Here is a 9,220-nt window from a genome sequence, read left to right as displayed (position 1 = left end):
AGCGAAGGAGCGTAGTCTTGTGTGCAGGGAGAGTGATACCTTTTTATTTATAAAGGAACAAGCAAATATCTTGGCTCCGTTGTAATACTTCACATGGCTTCTAGCTGATACTTAACACTCACTGTCACCTTCTGGTCCAGTCCCTAAAATACATTTTATAATATTATTTCCATCACTCCAAACCGAATCCTGCTTTTGTTCTGAATGGAAATTTCCTCTCCCTCCCCAGCCCCATCTCACAAAAAAGCAGGAAGATTTAATGAACCATGTGCCTGAGAAGCAGCCCTAAAATCTAATCCTGGCTCAGCCACCTCTGTCTGTAACCTCGAGCAATACTGTGTAGCCTCTGGTTTCTCCACCTGCAAACAAGGGCCAATGCAATGCACAAAGCTGCAGCGAGATTTGACGTTTCCACTGTGCTTTGAAAAGGAAATGTTAAAAAGACGTGAAGCAAGAGCTTTATCGGCTCTGGGACCAGCAAACCAAGGCTGCTAAATCATGTGCTGGGCCCAGGCTCCCCTCCCCCAAGGCAGTTGTCTTTTCTGGAACAAGTTTCAGCTGAAGACTGAGATCTGCTTGCAAACATGCAAACCCAACTCTGCAAACAGTCTCTGCGCCAGGAAAAAGGCCTTTCATGTTTTTTTCCCCACTGTCCAAGTTTATGCGAGTTAAATAAAAGCATGTATAAAGTTTTGGATGACCAAATATATGTATGTTTTCCTTAAAACAGCTCCTAAGGATGCTTGTATTAAGGAGACACTTTAAAACTGTGTGTTTGCTACCTGCTTTCAATTCTTTTTAAAAAGCCATTTGGTAAGGATCCTCATCCTGCGGGGTACTGGGGACTGCAAGAAACCCTTTTGTTTGTGCCCAAGATGGGCAAAGCTCCAGGACTGGGTGTTAATTTACCTGCTGCTTTGGCTCATCAAGAAACACTCACACCTTGCTCTGTAATGGATCACGCAGAGACCAAAGTTTGTAGCTAACCGTCTTATCGGCACTCGCTGCGTTAAAACCCTCAACTGAATGGAGGGAGGGGGAATTGAAACAAGGTTTTCGTCCCTTTGGGGGAGAATAGTGGAGTGGTGGTGACTAAGAGGAGGAAATCTGAGCTCTGCTCCTGCATCTCTGGGAAGCCATGTAGTTTTTTTCTGCCTCTTCTTCCCCAAAGGCTGCCAGCAATCTGTAAGAAACACTGAGCTGGACAACACAAGTCGGAGAGGCACAGAAATCAACCATGTCCTGCTTCTCATTTCAACATGCAAAAAAACTTGGAGAGTATTGCCCCAAAATGGCTGCAGGAAGCACTTGTCTCCTTCCACCAGACACAACTCATGCATTAGCACAACAAAGGTTGGGTTGGAGTTGAGTGGGCTTCCCTCAACCCACAGCAGTATGGCCCAGCTCAAGGGAGGTGTTGAACCAAAGCTGAGCAGCTGAGGGAAGGGACAGGATTAGTTTTGGCAACAAAAAGCTTTTCCTGAAACAAAAGCCTTTGGGAGCAGTCACAAACCACAGCTTGAGATGGACTAACGGAGCTGTGTCCCTCCGCTCCTGCCCTTCCCTCCCCACGATGTTCTTGCCGTCTCCATCGCGCCAGCATTGGCACATGGTAGGAAAGCTCCTGGCCTCCTGTATTTGGTGGCATTGCCTGGTAAGGACACCCATGATTAGCTTTTGGCAGAAAGTCAACAGGACTTGGGCATGTCGAGATATTAAACTTTGCTAAGCAAGTGTTGGAAGACTGCTGTCAGAACTTGGTTTAAATCACTGGGCCCCCGTTCCCCTCCCAACTAAGCCAACTCCACCAGCCAGAAAGCAAAAGCTGGAAAAAAAGCCGTTTCCTACCCAGCAGGGTCTCCCATTAGGTACAGACAAGAGGTACAAACACAGGTGAGATCTGCCGGCCACCGCCTCATGGATGCATTTTGCAGGGGGGATGTTTCAACCACGTCTGCAGACACTACCGCAGGCAGAACCGTCTCGCTGCTCGGGCAGCGCTTTGCCGAAAGCGCTGAGCAAGCAAACCAAGAGCATGTTGGGCAGGAGCATGGCATCTCCAGCTATCGGCCCCAGTTCTCTCCTTGGAAGAGAGCCTTGTGTCAGCAGCTGGGCAAAAACGATAAACATTTCAATACCACAATCCACAAAGAGTCATTTAAAGAATAAAGTCTGAAGTCCTGCTTGAAATCAAAGTCTAAGGAAGAATTAGGCTTTGCAGGAGCAGATGGGTTTCTGGCATCCCACTGCATCCACCCAGCGCTTTGGGGATGACGCAGAGTGACTTCTCCCAACACCATCCTCAAACAAAAGCCGCACATAAATACTTTTACACGAAACACCACCAAGCCCAAATAACTTGCAACTCATCATGAAGGCAGACGGAGGCCACCCACCACCACCCATTTTTAGGGTGCAAGTCAACTTTTTGACCTCATTCCTGAGAAACTATCATTACACCGATTCCCTTGGGGCAATTTTCTGCTCCAGATGACTGAAGCGTCACTAGGATTTTACCGAGCAAGACCCCCAGCACCTATCCAAGGCACACAATAATGGGAAGAGCAGTCAAAACACTGTGTGACGCTGGAAGACCTCTCTCCTCTACTTGGGAGTTACAAGGCACAGAGGGAGCTCATTAAAAAGGGTCCTCTTGAACTGAAGGACTTCAGCCTGCTGAGGCACGGGACCTTGCTGCTGATGAGAGACTAAACTCTGCTCTCCTAATTTGGAGCTGCTGACAGATCACTGACGCTGTGTCATTATCCAACAGCTGCTAAATTACAGCCAAGATCCAGTGTAGCAACTCTGGGTCTAGGTGTTCGGAGTTGCTGGGCTCCTAACTCATAATTAGATACATAGGGAATATCTTCACCAAGGCTGAAGGCTGCAATAAATCTCAGCTCTTTATCTCTGCCTGTCCCCTTTTGAAAACCTAAAATGAAAGTATATACGAAAAGATGGGATGTGTCAAAATAGTCTGCATAAACACTGAGTGATTTACCAGACAGTCTGTTTGCCTAACTGTCAAAACCACCGGGCTTTACACATGAAACTGTGTATGCAACTGAAGTTATTTGCAAACACTTAGTTATGTCCCTATATAGCTATTTGTACATGTAATTTTATAATATAAAATGACAGAGATTGTACGCTGAATTGGGGTAATTGCCCTCTAATTTGGAGGGTAATTGCATGTAGCAATTAAGCAACTGCGGATGCATTCTTGCATGTGTGATTATGAAAGTCGGGCCCTTTGCTTGAGGTTTGGGTTTGTTTTCAAGAGCTATCCCTCAAACCGCAGCATGGTTGAACAGAGCTGGGAAATAAAAGGTTGCTGGGTGCTCACCTTGCAGCCCAGCATCTGCTGGGATGACCCACTTCGGCACCACCCCTTCCCATTGCTCAGTGCCTGCAGGGATGCTCAACCAGCTGCTTCCCAACCTAAGCACATGTAGAGCACACTGGAAGTCACTGGCGGGGAGGGAAAGGCAGGGAGAGAGGGCTGCGGCACCCCAGCTCTCCCTCTCCCAGACACCTGCCCAGAAGTTATGTGCAGGACTGCCAATTAAAAAAATTCAAATAGTTATTGCTAGCATTTCTGATCCCAAAAATCAAGCCAGAGGAAGGTTTGCAACTGGGAAAGTTTGGAAAATATTGCTCAGGAGAGACCACCCAGTTGTATCTCTACAGAGCCGATAATGAATCCGCAATTAGTAAGTGTTGCTCCAGCACTTATTCCCCAAGAGCGGTGATTTCCTTCCTGCTGTACTTAAATAATAAGGTCTAAATACGTTCTTAGGCAAAGCATCAAACTCGTGATGACATCTGTGGTTAAGCACGTAACTGTACATAAGCATTTAAAGACTCGTCGCTTGTACCCCCCGTTCTTTCACACAAGCCTTGAAACAGCGGAGCCCCGCATAGCGCAAATGAGCCCCATGTAACAGAAATCTCCCCCGTGCTCAAATCAATCAAAACTTCACCCCACCTTTGCGCACCCCCATGGCCAGCGTATGCCCAGGCACAGGGCGATCAAATACCCAGGGCTTGCCCCTTCCAGCCAGCTGGGTGCAGGGATGGGCAGAGCCCTGGCTAATTAAAAAAAAACCTGGTAAAGCATCAACTATTGCAAAATGTTTTGGTTCTTAAGCCAGGTCAGATAAAATTGGGCCCATGCAGCACTGAGAACTGCAACGGTGTAAAGCCAAGGGAGGATATTAATTTGAATTTTGTTTTCTGTCAATACATTTGGCATATCCCACGATAAAAGAGCTCTAAGTTTTCTAGTCAATCAATGGCTGTTAATCTATTATCTCAGCATATATTGCCATGGTAACCTGCAATGATGCCATTGACAACCAGTCTCAAAAGGACAGGAGGCTTTAAGTCATTTTCTTTTAAAATTAAAAAAGGAACTTTAATATTAAGAAATACATCCTCCCTGCTCACCAGGGATGACAACTCAGGGCTTCTATATTCACACCATGACTCACGCTTCACAGCTTCCACGGACATCTGTGTAGCAATTCCCCCCCCCCCCCCCCCCCTTTTTTAACTTGGGCTTAACTCAGTGAAAGATAACAAGGAAATTATTCAAAAGAATTAGAGCTTCATTACCATTTCCCCCCAAACTGCTAGTAAAAACTGTTTTGTAGAATATAGGGAGCATGTTTTAAGAGTCATTACTACCAGCTTGGGGAAAGGACGCAATAAAGGTTTAATTCTTCTGAATAATTTCCCTGGTATTTTAAGTGGAGTAGAGTAGACAGAAGGAGGCTCTGGAAGAAGGACACACAGCATCCCAGCTCCTCACAAATCCAGAAAATCAGGCAGATTCCTGTTTAGGAAAGACAGAGCTGAGTGAGATGACAGCGTTATTCGATTTAGTGAAATACTGAGCGTACACACACACACACACAGAGCTGATGAGATTAATCTCTTGGCCCAAAGGGGAGGATCACTTAGGAAAAGGTTTAGTAAATCATTCCTCCGGCCAGGCAGAGCAATCCAAGGAGGTTTGGCCAGGTCACTGGCTGGACTGGTGTGCGGCAGGACACAAACGTTGCCAGCAGTTAATCAATTTTTGGAAGCAGTGTATTTTTGACTTGAACTCAGCTGGTCATTTCTGTATTTTATTTAAAGAAGAGAACATTTTAGTTATCCATTAGAAAAATCCTATTTTGTAGCATTTTAGTTAAGGACAAAGCCAAGATGTAATTAGATTTCTCCCTTTGCATCGCTAACTGTATCTGTCTCCTCAAAAAAGGTTTTAGTTCTTTAATAAAACCATCAGGGAGATCAATCAAAAGCATTTAATGCCGTGGTGCTTCTGCAGTTCATGTTTAAATGCACTTTGGGTCACAAATGAGGCAATTTGGACAGCAGAGCTCAAACCGGATTAGCAATAAAGCGTAAAGGCCCAATTTCTTTTTCTTTTTCCTTGTTTTTTTAAATACAGATACACATTTCTCCGCTACACCCAAGAAGATAAAACCAAAACCAAGTCAGCCTTGATGAACAGCAAGTTACACATCCAGAAAGGGCCGCGGCGACCGTGGCGTGGAAGAGAAAGCGTGAAGCTGCAGACCACCCGGCCAAGCTTCCCGAGACGTGGCGCTGCTCTCTATCCGTCTCTGACCGTCCTTAAGGATGCCACCTCGTACAGGACCTCTGCCACCAGCATAGCAGGCAAACGCCAACCACTCCTCCATCCACCCCACTCATTAGGAGACACCTCCTGGCTTCTCTTCCACCACTACACCAAGAAAATGCCTTGCTCCGGACAGGGCTTCCATAGAAGAGAGGTTATGTTTTCTCCCCAGGCCACGAGTTTTCAAACAAGCATAGAGTTATCCAGATTATTTTTTTTCTTAAAGTTGAGGTGTGCATTTATAAAAGCATTAATCAGAGCGTTTATTTGGCTTGTAACAGCACTGACTACTCTCTGGCATGAAAAATGGACCCTTGTGGGTTAAGCACTGTGCAAGTAAGCTACTGAGAAGGTTGTCTCAGCCCCCAAACTTTGCAGCCTCAGTGACGGAAAATATTAGAGTTTAATTACAAGATTAAAAAATTTCCAACTACACTCCTAAAGAAATCAAATAGAGGGCAGATTTTGACCAGATGCCACAAATCACTAAGTAAAATATGCAGCAAATTCTGAAATGACATTTAAAACATCATCATTTGTTCTCTCCCGTTCTCCTTGGGAGCCAGCATGAGGTCTCCAAAGAGCATGGGAGGAGGAAGTAAAATCACGTATGTTCGTAAATATTTCCCACACACAGAGCAAAGTTTTAAAAAGCTTTCAAAGCAAGCTTAAAACAGAAATTTCCTTCCAGGCAAAGGGATGAGGATACGTGAGCATCTCCTTGTGGAGTGCACAGATTTAAGGAACAACAATAACCCAGCTCTTTCCCATGTGCCTGCTCCATCCCACCATTCTCAACCTCCCATGTCACTGCCACCAGCAGAAACGCTTTTCAGAGCTCCTGATTTTTAAGTTCTTCTCCAGGGGGAAACTGATGTGTGCCTATCACACCCTATGGACCTAAAATAATGGTAAACAGCCCACCTGGCAAGCCACAGAGAGCTTCGGCACCCCACCAGCAGCACCTCAATTCATAATCTACACATGGTCCTCCGAGATTAATCAGCAGGGAGATTTCAAATATGCTTTAAAATGTGCTGAGTCTACTAAGATTGGGCCCCAAGCGCTTTTCTATTGATTCTGCTTGACATTTCCAAATACCACAATTCCAAATTTAATTCACTGGTAATTGGAAAAACTGTAATGCATGTAAATGGACGAGAAGATGTTGGAAGTCCAAAAGGTCAAGCATCAGGAAAGCGTGCCCCCAAGAACTAAATGATGTTTGTTTGTCTTCTTGTCATCCTCTTCCACTTGAATAATCAAAGCTCAGAGTTGGGCAGTTTTCTCAGCAGGATGGAAGAAGAATAGAAATTTTAAAAAGCGCGCTCGCTCTAAACTGCAGGACAGAGTTGAAAATGACTGTTTTAAACTCCACCGTTGACCAAAATCCAAATACACTCACTTAATCAGCAGATGACACGAGCACGTGGGAAGCTCAGGGAAGAATTCATTTGATAACTCTGTCAGTAGAAGAAGGTTCCCCCTGTTTGGAAATCAGGTTTCTAAGGTTACCTTTCTGCACCTCCATGGCTTTACAGGCATTGAGCCTCTCCCTGCCAGCCAGTTGAAGGGGAGGCGGTGGCCAAGAAAAAATCTTACCAGACGTTTAAGTTCAAACCTCAGTTCTAGTGTGATGATGGACATTTGTTGGCTCATCCCAACTGGGATGTCCACTTTATTCACCTAAGACTAAACTTGTCCTTCAGAGGAACCAAGGGCTTCAGCAGGGCAAAACAGTGAGGACCAAGTGGGGGATGCTCGCTCAGCTCTTTACAGAGAGCCCTGAGTCGCAGCAAAGCCCCTGGCTTAAGGGTTTAATGTTTTGATGGGCAATTAAGTCCTTTTGGACAAAGACCATTCTCATCAAAATACAGTATGACAAAATCCACATATTTCCCTATGTTCTAGAGAATAAAACACACAAAGTTTAGCTGCCAATCCAACCTGCATTCCCCAGCATATGAGCAATTGCTGATGCTCTGATGCCCGGGTGTGTTTTACCTCAAAGAGTAAGGATACAGCTGAAGTACAGTGCACAAGTCATCACTAGGCCGATGCTCTGATGCCCTGGTGAATTTTATCTCAAAAAGAAAGAACGCAGTCCGAGTACAGTGCACAAGCAAGCACTAGCACAATTTATAGCTAGCGTCACACTGATGAAAGACAAGCATGCGTTACCACATCCCAATCAGAGTTTCCTCAGCTCAGCCCACAGCAGTACATATGAAAATACTTGATAACTCCTTGAAGCAAGCAACATTTTACATTACATCCCCAATCTTCAGATCGTTCAAGTTTTACAAAAGAAGAAACCACTGACTTTTAAAAGCCTCTTTCCCAGTGTGCATTGGCATTTCAAGAGTTAACTAGCTTCAGCCAAAAAGTCGGCTGGACCTGTGTGAAAGAGAAGGGATGCAGGAAGAAAAGCAACTCTCTAGCCCTTGCAATCACACACTAGCCTTAAGCTCTCCAAAAGGAAGTAAAGACATTCCTAAAATTCTTCAGAGGATGAGAAGCAAGTTGTCAGCTGAATCAGAAGTCCATTTCTCTTTATGCTCTTAATGGCAAATCCCACATGAGCAATTTTAAAAGCCTCTTTTACAATGGAGTTTTCTCCCAAGTGACTACAGCACATCTAGGATTGTCTCGTGTTTACAGAAATGTACCTTTCTCCTTTGGGTCTATTGAAAAAAGCTACTGTCAAACGACCTGAGGAAGGAATGTAGCACAATCCAATACCATCATGCAATTTCCAGTGATTGTTTCTGTTACAATAATGAAAGGCATGGAAGAAACGGCTGGATAACTACAGTGATTCTCTAAAGACAAGCTATAAAAGAGATGCTGGAGAAATATTATGTAAAGGGAGCAGGGGGGAAATAAAGTCACCTTATTAGCTTTCATCTTGATTACATGCACTCAGTAGTGTCCGGATTCTACTTTGAAATAAAAACGTTTCTGAGCATATTGTCCCAGAGAGTTGAAACTCTGCCTGTTACGCGGATGGAAAGCAATTAAATAATTGTGTGGACTTGGACAGTTCTTCTTTCTGGTGTTTTTTAGTTTTCTCAAGCCACAGGGAAGACTAAACCACTTTGGATCACAGTGCACACATGGCACAGAAGGAGATGCACTTACCCTCCACCCATGTCCGAGTTTTCGGGATGACACGGGCTCAACAGCTCCACCCCAGAAACTGGGTACATCCCCTTCCAGTTCAACTTTCTATTTAGATGCCTGTTCCCATGGTGACCAGGATCCAGTACCACGTAAAATGACAGAGTAATATTCTGAGCTTCAGCACTGTGCTCTTAGACAATTTCCTAACCTCAGATAGGTGGGAATCTCCACAAGCTCCACCTCCGATGCTGCTCCCACATATTCAGACGCTAATGTATGAGGAGATGGAGGTGCCCTTTCTGGGCACTTTCAGGGACACCACAAGTATTTAGAGGGATTTAATCACTGGAAATGCAATGAGAACCCAAGAGAAGAGAAGGCTCTGGGGAGACATTACTGCAGCCTTTCAATGTATGAAGGAGGCTTACAAGGAAGAGGGAAAGA

The sequence above is a fragment of the Eurypyga helias genome, unplaced genomic scaffold, assembly GCF_000690775.1.
Source record: "Eurypyga helias isolate BGI_N326 unplaced genomic scaffold, ASM69077v1 scaffold12888, whole genome shotgun sequence".
Classification (NCBI taxonomy): Eukaryota; Metazoa; Chordata; class Aves; order Eurypygiformes; family Eurypygidae; genus Eurypyga; species Eurypyga helias.
The sequence above is the reverse complement of the archived record's forward strand: the minus strand, read 5'-3'. Positions refer to the sequence as shown.